The 14,885-nt window shown below is 41.8% G+C and overlaps 2 long non-coding RNA genes across 2 annotated transcripts; one reads left to right on the forward strand and one right to left on the reverse strand.

Moving 5' to 3' along the window:
- The first annotated feature begins 506 nt into the window (after positions 1-506).
- Positions 507-2,561, forward strand: LOC130721220 (uncharacterized). Its single transcript, XR_009013360.1, has 2 exons — positions 507-1,734; positions 2,329-2,561. It is a non-coding gene; the product is annotated as an uncharacterized LOC130721220 (long non-coding RNA).
- Positions 2,562-4,238: 1,677 nt separating this feature from the next.
- LOC130721219 (uncharacterized) lies at positions 4,239-7,022 on the reverse strand. The gene is made up of 2 exons (XR_009013359.1): positions 6,253-7,022; positions 4,239-4,515 (listed from the first exon to the last, which is right to left on the reverse strand). It is a non-coding gene; the product is annotated as an uncharacterized LOC130721219 (long non-coding RNA).
- Positions 7,023-14,885: the final 7,863 nt, after the last annotated feature.

Below are 14,885 nucleotides of genomic sequence, written 5' to 3' on the forward strand. Positions count from 1 at the left end.
AAATTGGCTATATAAGTAGTTGATTTTTCTCTACTCCATTCCATCTACAAGCCTGAATAAACCATTCATCCAAACTCCCTCTAGATATTCCAGAATAAGCTCTCAAAGTACTCTTCACGAAATTGCTAAAAACTCTTGGGTCAAATTTCATTTTAACAAACCAGGGCAAGTTAGGCTCTCAAATCTTCTTCTTTATGTTCATAAACATCCCAGAACGTGATTCCTAAGCCCTTGCACCATAACCTTCCCTAATCACTGAGTTCTTGAGCTTCTAAGTTTGCTCAAAACTTTCTCAACTCATATCTCTCAAACCACTCAACCAAATCCAAATATTTTTGCATATTTGAGCTCCTGGGAAGAAGTAGAATGGATCTGGGCGAAGAAAGTCAAGTTTGGACGTCCCCGGCGACATCTCCGCCGCGAAACTCACCGCCGGCCGCCGTGAAAGCCATAGATTTCCGGCGAGAAGCTTCAAAGCTTCGTTTTTCACGTTTTTCCAGGTTTTCTTCCTCTCTTTCCTTCCAGAATCATCATATAACTCTTTTAAAACGTTTTTAGAAAAGATTTGAGCACTTAAACACATGAAATCATGAAAATCTAAAATCAAGATGTTCTTGAAGTTGGTGGCTTCGAAAATGGTATTTCCAGGACCCTAAGATCATGCTTGAATGCTTCTGAGACTTCCTAAGGATGATATAAGGATGATTGAATGGTTGGTTTGGAGTTTTGGACAAGTTTGGACAAAAATGGAATTTTAGGGACCAAAATAGGAATAATGAATTGTTCAAAGACCTTAATGCAATTATAAAATTGAGCAAGGACTATGGTAATTCATGATTAACTTCCAGAGGCTTAAATAAAATTAATTTGGTATTTTTTTCAAGCTTTGGATAATTTTGTTGCTTTATTTTGTTAATTAAACATGTCTTTTTAAGCCTTATAATTAATTGTTTATGTTTAAAATTGCTTATAACATGTTTAGAATTGATCACCTAGCTTAATATGATTCTTATAAATATTTGATGGGTTAAGTTTAATTTTTGAGCAATTTAATTAATTATTTACTAATTTTTATCACTTTAAAGGTTTATTTAATTGTGAAATTAATTAATATTTAATGAAATAAATTATTTTATTATTCAGAATATATTATGGCTTATGTGAACCAAGTTTTGTTAATTTAAATGTTGTAATAAAGAAATTAAGGTATTTTAAGGTTAAAATTGGACTAAGGGCAAAATGGTCATTTCACATACTTATATCATTGCTGCTGAAATAATCAAGTTTAAATGAACTTAGTTGATATATGATTTTATAATCAAGTAATCTTTATGTGTTAAGCTTAAATTATCAATTAACGTAATTGTTTTTGATTAAAGGAATTAATTATGTAAACAAGGGTAAAACGGTAATTTCACCTAGAAAGCTTAAAATCAGCAACTCATGTTACATTAATGGTTTCTCTATTGGACTATGAAGTATTGGACTTGGATTCGACTTAGAAAGGGTTTAGGTACCTGAGACTGAAACTGAGACTTGAGACTGTAATTCTTGGACGTCGGATGATTTAATTTACGACAAAACTTCTTTTATGAATAAGGACTTAATTTCCACGAGTTTTATACGTTATATATTTTATCTCTATTATTTTGACGAATTTTGATAGTAGAGTATATTTATATTATCGTGCAGAAACTTTCGACGTTTATCGGTTTAATCTGCAAATAACAAACGGTAAGGGCACTGGCATCCGATGTTTATCGTTATTGTCATTATGATCTTTGTTTTGGTAAGCCCTTTGTTTTGATCATCGGAAGGATGATTTGTTTGTGACAAGAAGGTCACCAAGAGCTTTGATGGATTTGGTATTGGTTAATCAATTTGTTGGTCAAGGACCATTATTATTTGTTATTGATTGACTTACCATGTTGCACTCATCCATACATGCACGAAAAAAAGGCAGGTTGCTGCCAGGGTAGGTAAGTGACACACGGTCTTATGGTTAGTACTAGGCCTGTGCTAGATCGACTCGTGATGCCCAGCCATAAGCGTTTATCGCTATTCCGGATTGCATTTTTCTCGTTGGACGAGTCGTCATGCATACCATAATCATACAAATAACCCTAAATGCCGATAACATGCTATATCTGCTACTTGTGTCTAATTCTGCTTAAATATGCTATTTGTAACTATTCCTTCATAAACTATTAAATGTTCTTTACTTGGTTTAATCTGCTATGACGATTTCTTTGAAAAACTGATATTTCTGTTTATATCTGCTAAATGTTATTTTCCTTTTGTCGGGAAGTTGACCCTTACATTTGTCAGGTACTAAGGAGAATACCCCTAGTTCGGAGGAGTATTAAGTATGCTAGGATTGTCTTTGAGCTTTGTGAAGTCTTGAAATAAATCGGGTTTCGTTTTCCCGCTTTTGAACTCTATGGTATTATGTTGAATAATATTGTAATATATTCGAACTCGCTACGAGCTTATGTAATATTATTAAGGGTTGGGTATTAATGTAATATATGCCAGTAAGTCAGAAGTACTTGCTTTCTCGACCTTCCGCTTTGAAACTTATAACTGTTGAGTTATAAATCTTTGTAATGAGTACCTTTGATTTTGAGAAAGAGACATCCGGTTATTTTGTCTAAGGAAAGAAGGGCTTTTAATCAGGCATTGTGCCGGGCCAGCTTACCTGGAGATAACCTTGAGCTCCTATCAAAAACAAACGTACTTTGATCTTGGAGATTTATTTTATACTCGCTTTCAAAAAAAAAATATCTCCGTTTTTTTGAGTTAAGTATTAGATGGTTACTAAAATTTAATGCCTCATAGTCGGGGTGTTACATTTTGTGGCATTCGAAGAGTTCAAGTTTCTTGAAAAGTTTGATTCAAATTTGGTGAATTCATGTTGATTTGAGGTGTAATTAGTGGTTAGGGAGCTTAGATTATGAGTTTAGGAGGTAGAGGGATGAAAAATCGACCTTGAATCGCGCTAAAATGCGAGTTTGAAATTCCAGAAGCTCCTCGCCGGCGATGGCTTCCACGCGGCGGAGCTGGCGGCGATGCTGGCGGCGGAGAGGGAGAGGAGACCACCACTGGATTCAGCTCGGAATCTGGAAAAACTGAAGAACACCAAGAACAGTTTGATGTTTTGAGCAGATTTTGTGTTAGGGACCTCCAATTGATCTGAAATTTTTATGGGAGACTCCTAGGATGATTATGAACACAACCTCGAAGCCCAATTTTGAATTTGAAGGCTAGAAAAATAAATTTGTGTTTTAGGTGAACTTTCTATAACATGATCAAGTAGGCAACTTAGTGAGATTGGTTAGAGAGATTGGGAGATGATCTGAACGTGAAACTTGTTGGGTCAGATAGAGGAAGTGGGAAGGATTAATTAAAGCCTTGAATCAGCCAAATCCACTGAATGAGTAAAGAGAAACTTGATGATGAATGTAGGGTCAAGATGTTTGCCATGAAAATGAAATAAATTGATTTAAAACTCAATAATGATCAAATGGTGCCAAACTCGAATCAATCAAGACCTAATCTGGCCCAGGGCACTCAGGAATAATAATTAGGGTTTAAGAATTATTTTTAATTTTAGGGTAACTCCGTCATTTACTTTCAGATAGCATGACTTTATTCATTATCTGTTCCACCTATTATTGATGGATTGATGGAGTATTATTATCTTGGTTATCTTATTGATTATGATGAACTGAGGTTCACTTTTATCGTTGATGAATTGGAACTTTTATTGGTTATGTTGAATTGAGGTCACTCTTATTATTGTGTGGCTAACCATATCATTTCATTAGGAGTGGCGGGTTAGTGGTCTCGACCACGCGCCGTCCCGTCCTACGGGGCGTTACACTTCAAGCGGCGGTTTCTGTTTTCGTTCAGTTACTGTCCCACCTTTCGAGGTGTAATTGTTAATGTTATTATTATTATCAAGCGGCACCACAATTGTAACACCCCGGTTTCTCAACTGAGGAGTCACATTAGTAACCATCTAATACTTAACTCGAAAAACGGAGATATATTTTTTTTTGAAAGCGAGAATAAAATAAATCTCCAAGATCAAAGTACGTTTGTTTCTGATAGGAGCTCAAGGTTATTTCCAGGTAAGCTGGCCCGGCACAATGCCTGATTAAAAGCCCTTCTTTCCTTAGACAAAATAACCGGATGTCTCTTTCCCAAAATCAAAGGTACTCATTACAAAGATTAAATGGCATGGAAACATATCATAACTTTATTTAACAACCCATTCCCGACATAATAATAATAGTGGCTTACATCATCATGAACCAGTTACCAAAATAAGTACGCTCACTTAGACAAGTGGCGAATATAAGGTTTGAACAACAGAGTTTTCAGAGGGAAAAAGAACTCAGACATAGTCCACCAAAAATGGAGAAGCAGCTGCTTCATCCACCTATACTCGACCGCCCACGGTCATGGTCTCCAACTCAAACAGCTAAGCTTCAGCGGAAGGCTCTCCATCGCCTAATAGCGTTAGGCGCCCAAACAACAAATAGCAAATAGAAAGGGTTAACTCCATGCAACTACCAGGTATAAAAGAGAAAATCATGTTATTGGAATTTAATTACCTAGCATGGTAAATAAACTAGCAACATTACTCAATTCATATATCAACAACATAACAACATATTTATATCAAATAACAATAAAAATACAACATCAAATCAGATATCAATAAACCAATATTTAAAATTCAACAACATAGGGTCAGGTGTTAGTTCCCTAAATTGCAACTATATGCTGCTATCAAAATGGATCGATCGGCAACGTCTCTCAAGACGGGACAGAAGTGGAACGACAACCACTGAATGCCACTTAATATCGCCTCGCAAGACGGGACAACCATGTGGAACGACAACCACTGGGTGCCACTTAATAACGCCACGAAGGACGGGACAGACATGTGGAACGACAACCACTGAATGCCACTTAATAACGCCACGAAGGACGGGACAACCATGTGGAACGACAACCACTGGATGCCACTTAATTCAGCCCTATATGCCAAGGTCAGTCAACAATAATCACGTCTTATTCACTTGAAAACAGTAATGACGGAAACCAGTAAACGGCCAAAGCCTCTCAGAAAACGGAGACACACATCTCAATAAGTTCACTCGGCCGAAGCCTTCAGAAAACATTTTCCAAATTCAGCATAATAATCATAATCATCTGCCAATCAATATAAACATCTTCATCTCAAACACAGGCAGTGCGATAAAAGCATGCAAGACTCAAAGACGCTCTAAAACCGAGTTACCCTTACCTTCGTGAGTAGAAGTTGGGCATGGGAGTTGTGAACCTAGAACAAGGAAACTCAATTATCAACACAAGCCTCACTAGAACAATACTATCTAATAACACCTAATCGGAAACGTAAAGAAAGCCTTTAAAGTCACATCTAAAGTTCCAAAACAACTTAACCAATCTTTCTAGCTCACTTAGGCTAAATGCACAAACTTTATGTTTCAAGGACTAAAGTCCAAAGATAAAATATTTATGAGTTTTAAAGAAAGGTCCTTAAAAAAAAACACACTTCGCAGACAACTCCTCAAATTTTAAGTAATTCAACCATAGCCCCTTAATAAGCACATAAACACGAAAAAGTCCTCGTATAAAAGTAAGTTCTTTTTCAACCCTCAATTTTTAATAGATTTGTCAAACCAACCCCAAAACTCTTAAAAACTCTGGTTTAACCCAAAACTTCTCAGCCTCTTGTGTTTTAAGCCCAAAATTTTCCCATAATAAACTTTTAGTCCTCAAACTTATTCTCATGTCAATGATTATAAACTGTACAGCGGCTTTGGCTAATTTTTAAATACGTCAAATGTACTTCGAAAAATCTAATATTTTTATCATGGTTTCGTCTACCGCTTTTCTAAATCCCTATAAATTTTCAAGTCTAAATTCGAAGTACAAAATTCAGGAAAAATAAAATACTAACAGCAGTTCTTGAGAAACGGGACAGCTTAACTCATGTTCACTAAAAAGCGTATAACTGGAGCTACACAAGTCGGAACGACATGAAACCAGCGGCAAAAGTTTGCTAACAGAATAAGCTACAATTGTTATGAAGAACCCAGTTCCAAAATCGGGCACGAAAAATAAGTTTTTGACAGATCAATTGGCTGCTACAATAACGTGACAGCAACAAAAGTGACGGAATTTAAGATTAGAAGAAAAAAAAAATAACATTAGTACCTCGAGGCCTACGCGTAGCAACGAACAGAGCAACGATCAGGTAAGAACCGGAAAAACTCTTCCTCCTTTCTCCCTCAACCTCACCCACAACCAACAAAGAAGAGAAGAAGAAAGACAGAACTTGGTCTGCAGAAGAGGAAGAAAGAAAATGAGACGGTGTGATTTTTCAGAGTTTTTGAAGTCATATATATAGGAAAGGATAGTGGAGAAGCACATAAGAACGTGACGAGGATAGATAGAAAAAATATGAATTCAAAATATCCTATGGGTTGCTTTGCCATTAATAGAGAGGAATGAGTGGAGAGTGAGTAAGTGGGCGTGAGAGTGGGAGAAAGAAAGAAAATGAATAAGAAAAGAAAGCTGGTGGTGATGCTTTAGTGAGAGAGAACGTGAATTACAAGTGGGAGACAAGGGAAAGAAAAAGAAAAGAAAGTATTGGTTTCTATAGTAATAAAAGAAAGAAAAAGAAATTGAAAGTGGGAGAGAGAGTAGAGTGTGCGTGAATAATAAAAGGCTGAATGCCTTCTTATTATTTTATTCTTCTTTGCTAAGTTATAAAATATGTGTAAGTGGTTGAAATGGTAAAGTGTTAAAGGGCTGAAGCATATAACAACGTGGAGAGATAAGGATGGAGTATATATTTAACAAATCGGTACTAACTGATTTAGACACTGAAAAATTTAACTCATAGAGTTAAGAGAAAATATAGAGGTGATATATTACTATATCAAAAATTATGAGGAACTCTTATGAAAAAATGAAATATAAATTTGAATCACTTTGAGCAAAATAAAAATGATCTAAAAAGCGGTATGAAATAATTCAACCCGAAAAACTACTTTTTGCAGCGAATGTCAGATGCAGAAACTTCTTTCTGAAGAAAGGTTCGTATCATTGAACGGAATAAGACTACGCGGATGGAAACTTCGTTTGAAGCTCCGAACAAGAAAAGTCTTCATCGTAGGTTAATTTAATAACTCTAGAAAAACCAGGGATTCAGTTTCGGCAAACCTCCCGGTATCGGAAATGAGTGTTCGTAAATTCCAGGGTTTCGTATTAATCTGCTTGTCGTAGGAAGGTATACGAGCAATACTGTATATCTCCAGAATTCTTATGACAAACGCTCTCGTTCTAAGACAGTCATGTAAATGAGTCAAGTAATCGACTAAATTGACTACAGGGATAGAATTAATTAATCAATGAATTTCCTTCTTCATTAAATTATTTAATTCTAAAATCTTGGGTCTTACAATGGGAGTAATGAAAGAGATCACCACTGAAGGACTGGTTGGTCCCGATGATCCTCCCCTGATTGACCAACACCTCTGGACCGCCACTGAAGAAGAAGAAGAAACAGGAGAAGAAGAAAGAAATAATGATTAATGTAATTTTAATTTTTACTTAGCCTTTACCGCCTTCTGTAATGCACTTTCCTGCCATTTCCATATATAAGCAAACTTCCGCCATTACTTCTTATATCGCCTTTTAATACCTTGTAAATTTTGTTGAATGATTGCTTTCGCCGTAAATTGTTCGGTCATCACTTCGCAAATCGCCACATTCTTGAGAATGGATTCATAGTTTAAACGCCCTGACGCCCGGAGTAATAAAATACTCAACATCCTGAGTGACTAAGCACTCGCCTTCCACCTTATTCATTCGCCGACCTTATATCCTGCGCTATTTTTCACGCGTCATGTGATTGAATTACGCCTAACGATTCTGTGCGTTAATTTTAACTAGGGCTTGTTGCTTGGTATTTCTCCACCAAGACTTTAAACATTCTCCACAAAGGGATAAATGGCCTCCATTCTTGAGGGCTTTGCCCGGGGCTTTGCCCGCTCGGGGCTTACTATGCTTGGGTCCCAATGGCCATTTGGGGGTCCCAAGACTTTTGCCTAGTAAATGGCGCTCGTCGTATTCTGGCGAGACTTACCCAGCACATCGTTTACGGGACCGGCGATCACGTCAGACATTCCGGGGGGCGATTCCCAGCGTCAAAGGTCATTTGTGGAATCGCCACCACCTTCAGGGTTCCAGCAAGCCCCTTTGGGGATCAAGCTTGTCCCACCTAGTGATCGCCGTAATTCTTTGTGTCGATCGGCAATTCCGATCGTCAGGGAATCCCTGGAATTTTTAGACACGAATTTCATGAATTTTCGTTTTATTGATGATGCGCCTCATTAAAAAACTCCTTTCAGAGAAAAAGAGCACGCTTTTGTTATGGCAATACATTGGAGAGTTTAAAGACACTTTTTAGAAAAATTTAAAGATATCCAGCTTTGGCGAATTCACTTCGTTCACCTTCTTGCCTGCGATCAACTATAATAGTAGCGCAAGCTCAAGCCATTGAATGACCTGGGTAGCCGCCTTCCATCAAGCTCTTTCAAGTGATAGGCCCCGGTACCAAGAACTTTGACAATGCGGTAGGGCCCTTCCCAGTTCGGAGTTAACTTGTTTCCCGGGGCTCCTGATCGCCACTTGAGGACCAGGTTGCCGACCTGCATATCTCGGACGCAAACTCTGCTATTGTACTTTGCGGCCACGCGCTGCTTCATCGCCGTTTCTCGAATGTGTGCTTCATCACGCGTTTCAGACAAAAGGTCCAGCTCCATCGCCATATTGGCCTGATTCTCCCCCTCGAAATCCGGCTGAGTCCGCCATGTGAAATTGTCAATCTCCACCGGCAACATAGCATCTACCCCGTAGGTCATCCTAAAGGGGGTTTCTCTTGTAGTGGATTGCACAGTGGTGTTGTACGACCATAATACCATTGGGAGTTCATCCAACCAGGCTCCCTTAGCCTCCTCAAGCCGCCGCCTTAATCCGCGCAGAATTACCCTGTTTGCAGATTCTACTTGCCCGTTCGTTTGCGGGTGCTCCACAGAGGCGAACCTCATCTGTATGCCCATTTCCTTGCAAAATTTCCTTGTATGACTGCTTGAAAACTGGGTCCCGTTGTCAGATACGATCGCCCTTGGGATTCCAAACCTGCAAACAATACGCTTCCAGTAAAAGTTGACTATTTTTGCTGAAGTTATCTTGGCCAGGGGCTCAGCTTCAATCCATTTGGTAAAGTAGTCCACCGCTACCAGTATAAACTTCATTTGCGACCTGGCGACCGGGAAAGGCCCTACTAAATCCGCTCCCCACATGGCGAAAGGCCATGGGGCGCTCATCGTCACCAGCTCTTTTGGCGGTGCCTTAGACAAATCCGCAAACACTTGACACTTTTTGCACCGCTTCACAAAGTCCATACAATCCTTCCTGATGGTGGGCCAGTAGAAGCCCGCCCTTAACACCTTGCAGGCCAGAGACCTTCCCCCGATGTGACTTGCACATACTCCTTCATGCACCTCAGAAATTATCGCTTCGTATTTCTCTAGCGGCACGCATTTTAACAATGGCGTCGAAAAACCACGGCGATACAAGTGTCCGTCAATGAGAGTATAGTGGCTCGCCTCTCGCCGTTGCTCCTTCGTGCATTGCTCCACTTCCGCCGGGTCCTCTGCCAATATAGATAATATGGGCCCCATCCATGTCGTCCCTCTGTTCACACATGCCATGAGCTCGCCTTCAATGCTGGGGTACGCCAGCGTTTCCTGAATTACACTCTTGTTGTTGCCGAGCTTCCGTGTGCTCGCCAATTTGGCCAACGCGTCCGCCCGCTGGTTTTCTGCCCGAGGAACATACTCTACCACAACTTCTTGAAAAAGCGTCATCAAATACCGCACTCGCTCGAGGTACTTGATCAGATTGGGATCCTTGACCTGGAAAGTTCCCTTTACTTGATTCTCTACCAACTGCGAGTCCGTTCTTATCAACAAACTTCCAATCTTTACTTCCCGTGCCAACTTCAATCCGGCGATGAGAGCTTCATATTCAGCCTGGTTGTTTGTTGCTTTGAACTCGAATTTCAGCGATTGCTCCAATACTAGATCCCCCGGTCCTTCTAACGTTACTCCCGCGCCACTGCCGCTACTATTGGAGGATCCATCTACAAAGAGAGTCCACTGAGTGTCCATTCTTTCAAACCGGTCTGGGGTCAACTCGACCACAAAATCAGCCAGTGACTGTGCGCCAACCGTGCCCCGCTTATCATATTGCAACCCATACTCAGATAATTCAACCGACCAGGCGACCAATCTACCTGACAAATCCGGTTTTTGTAACACTTGTCTCAAGGGCAAATCCGTCCGCACCTTCACTGGAAAACTCTGAAAATAAGGTCTCAACCGCCGGGCGGTGACAAGGACCGCCAGCGCCGCCTTCTCAATTTTCTGGTATCTGACCTCTGCGCCTTAGAGTGTGTGACTAACAAAATAAACAATTCGATGCTCGCCATCTATCTCCTGCAGTATCACAGAACTCAGAGCACTATCACTCACAGCAAAATACAAATGCAGCGGGTGTCCCTATATTGGTTTTGACAAGATTGGCGGTGATGACAGGAGTTCCTTGAGGCGAACAAAAGCTTCTTCACACTCCACCGTCCACTCAAATGCAACATTTTTGCGAAGACACTTGAAAAAAGGGAAAGATCTGTCACCAGACTTAGGAAGAAACCGAGATAAAGCTGCTATTCGCCCTGTTAAACGTTGGACCTCTTTCACATTAGAGGGGCTTTTCATCTGCTGAATCGCCTTGCACTTATCTGGGTTTATCTCTATTCCTCTGGATGTGATCATGAATCCTAAAAACTTGCCCCCTTGAACACCAAAAGAGCATTTCTCCGGGATGAGGCGCATATTGTGCTTCCTTATCTCGCCAAATGCCTCTTCCAGATCTTGATGATGGTCCAAACCACGTACTGATTTAACAATCATGTCATCAACGTAAACCTCCATGTTTCTTCCCACCTACCCAGCAAAAACCCTATCCATCAATCTTTGGTAGGTCGCCCCAGCATTCTTTAGTCCAAACGGCATGGTGCGATAGCAATAGTTGACTCTGGCGGTCATGAAAGCCGTTTTGTCCTCGTCTGCCGGGTGCATGCGGATTTGATGATAACCAGAATAAGCATCCATCAAGCTAAGCAATTCGTTGCCCGAGGCACCATCAACGAGACTATCAATGCTGGGAAGGGGATACGAATCCTTTGGGCATGCTTTGTTTAAGTCTGTGTAATCCACGCACATTCGCCATTTTCTGTTCGCCTTTTTCACCATCACGACGTTCGCCAACCACGTCGGATATTTCACCTCTCTGATGAACTCTGCCGCCAGCAACTTGTCAACCTCTTGTTGAACCGCTTTTCCCTTGTCTCCGCCCAAGCGCCGCCTGAGTTGTGAAACTGGCTTGACACTTGGATTCAATGCTAATCGATGGCAGATGAAGTTTGGATCAATTCGGGCATGTCCTTGCAGCTCCAAGCAAACAAATATAGGTTTTCGCCTAGCAACTTTGTCAGGCGCGTCTCCTGCTCGTCAGTCAGTCTAGTCCCAATCTTCAAAGTGCGATCGCCAAACATTAGCGCCTTTATTTCCTCAATTGGCGTGGGCCTGTTCACTCGCCCTTCGCCACGTGGGTCAAGATTTTCATCCGAAGTTTCAATTTCATAACATCTGTGCCCAACCAACGCACTCTTCTTGCCATACAGGTTGAGGCAATTATTATAACATTCCCTCGCCAATTTCTGGTCCACCTTCAGCTTGCCAACCTTTCCATTGCTTAGTGGGTATTTGACCGCCAAGTGGGCTGTTGAGATCACAGCACAGAGGCGATTCAATGTATTTCGCCCAATGATGACATTGTAAGATGCCACCACCTGGAGAACCAGATACCTTACCTTCCCTGAATATTGTGTCTAGATCAATGAATCTTCGCACCATTACTTGCTCACCCGCAAAACCTACCAAGGTTCCCGCATATGGGGTCAAATCATTGTCAGTCAGGCCCAACTTGTCAAATGCGTCTCCATAGATAATATCAGCCGAACTACCCTGATCCAGGAGTACCCTCCTAACATTGAAACTATTCATCCTTAATTGCACTACTATCGGGTCATCCTTGTGAGGCTTTATCCCCTCAAAATCTGCCATCGAGATTGTTATGTCAGGGTGCACGAATCCGAAAGCAACCTCGTGAACTGAATTAACTGCACGAACCTGGCGTTTCCGTGCCGCATGGGTGTCACCACCACCGCCGAATCCTCCGGCGATGGTGTTTATGGTCCCTACGGGCGGTCCTGAGTGTTGAGCAAACGTGTCATCAGCCCCCTTTGTGGCGATAGCCGCCGATTCTTGTTTTTTCTTGCCCTTAGTGTCCGTTCGCTCCTCCTCTCGCTTATGCATTTTGTTGTGATCGTCGTTGTTGCGCCACTGGCCTTGGCGATTTCCCTGATATCCCGCCTTTATGAACTTATCAATTTCCCGTTGCAAAGTCCAGCAGTCATCCGTGTCGTGCCCGGCAGACCGATGGTATTCACACCACTTCTTGGGATTGGCGTCCCGTGGTTGATATTTTGGGGCTTCTGGCTCATCCACTAGATTTGCGCCCCTCGCCTCGCGGAGTATATCCGTTAAATCTGTGTTCATCACCATGTCAGCTTCTTCCCGCTGGCGATGAGACTTAGATTGCCATGGCCGGCGCTGTTCATAATCATCACGCCGTGGATACAACTGTTCCTTGGTCGGCCTCAATACCGCCTTCCCTTTATCTTGTCTTTGCTGCTTGCCATCCCCCTTGTCTTCGCCGTTCTTATCTTTTTTCGCGCGCTTGGGTGACGTGTCGCCCCTTTCCAGCTTCGCGCGCTTTCTTTTGAAAGCATCGTCCTCCTCGTCAAGAATATAAGTGCTGGCGCGAGCACGCATCTCTTCCATCGAACGTGCTGGCTTGCGTGTCAACTTGCTGTTCAACCCTCCCGGTAACAAACCATTTTTGAATGCTAGAGCACAGGCTTGAGGTTCCTCGTCCTCTACCTTGACCGATGCAGCGCTGTACCTTGCCATGTATTCCTTCAGTGACTCTCCTTCTTGTTGGCGAATGTTGTATAGGTCATTGATCGTCACCGGCTGATTCTTATTCGCCGAGAATTGCACTAGAAACTTGGATGAGAAGTCTCTGAAATTCAAAATCGATCCGCGCGGCAAAGTCGTGAACCATGCCATCGCCGTCGATTTGAACGTCGATGGAAACATCCTACACTTTACCGCATCTGATGCCGCAATTATCACCATCTTCGTGTTGAAATACAGAAGATGATCCTTCGGATCAGAATCTCCACTGTAAGAATCCAGAACTAACGTTTTCATATTATCTGGAATTGTCACACTCTCAACGTCCTCCGAGAACGGAAGGAACTCAGCTACGGAATCCGCCTCTCTGCTTCCATCATCTTGCTGTTCGCGGCGGTAGAAGTCTAACTGAGCTTGTAGATGCTCATTCCGCTGCTGAATGTTGCCAATGATGCGCATCATATGGCGCCATTGTTCCTGTGTCACCGCCGGTTGTTGCTCCGGAGCAGGTGAATTCTTTGGTGAGCGCTCTAGAGATCCGACCTGCGAAGGCGATGGAGGAGGTGGTGGTGGTGATGGAGGAGGAGAAGGCGGCTGTACTCCCGCTGTTCGTATTGGAGAATCAAGGACAACTCGATGAGGCCGCCGAGGCGGCGAAATTCGCTGTCGCACTGGTGAATGATGCTGCCTCCTGCGTCGCGTCTCCATCTAAACCAGGAATGACGCAAGCTCGATCGAAAAAACAAACGCCGGTCACAGAATCAGAATCAGAAAACTCGAGAATAGCTCGTAATCAGAGATAGCTTCTTGCACAATCAATCCACGTGAATGGGAATAGAAAGTTTATCGTTTCCCACAGACGACGCCAAATGTTCTGGGAATGAACATTGAAGATTGGGATAGTACCTAGAGAGTGGAGAATTGTGCTAGAGAGAGAATGAGAATGAGAGAGAGAATGCTGAATTTCATGTGTTATCTTATAAAATGAGCCAAAGTCCCTTACAATTGGTAACTACCTCCTATTTATAGAGTTTGGGTACTACCTATTGGGCCAATTGGGCCTCCAAAGCTGAGGCCCAACTTAAGGCCAGGCCCTCGCCTCGGGGCGGGCTACACACTGGGCGTTGCCCCTCTAGGGGCTCGCCCAGTCCAGAGACCATGAAAGGCAAAGATATTTTAGGTTCATTGAGATCTTTCTGCTCCATATCTTATTGCCACCGCTCTAGATCTCACCGGCACCGCTCCAGATCATGACATTTTTCCATTTCCTTTATTATAGAAGTCAGAGTCACAAAATCGCCAAACCCAATGCACCAGTGTTATAGAAGATTTAAATCCTTCAATGGAATGGATTTAACCATGCGCCTCTTGCATTTTATCGTTTTGAGAAGCCTCTCCTTGATTTAAAACTCTAATAGACTATCATTAAATGCAGAACATAAATTCAAATCAAACCCAACACAAGCGGCTTGAATTAAATGAATAATCAAGTCACGGGTTAAGAAACCTAATTTAGGTGGTCAGATATTTAGGTAAAAGAGATTGGTCCCTAGCCTAATTTATATACCTTTTCCCCTTAATTAATGTGATTTCCTTATTATCTTCTCCACGAAGACAAAGAATAGAGAAATCAGAGTGATTAAGCAATTAAGCAAAACCAAATTCAAAGAACATAAC

This window comes from Lotus japonicus, chromosome 5, assembly GCF_012489685.1.
Source record: "Lotus japonicus ecotype B-129 chromosome 5, LjGifu_v1.2".
In the NCBI taxonomy this organism is placed as follows: Eukaryota; Viridiplantae; Streptophyta; class Magnoliopsida; order Fabales; family Fabaceae; genus Lotus; species Lotus japonicus.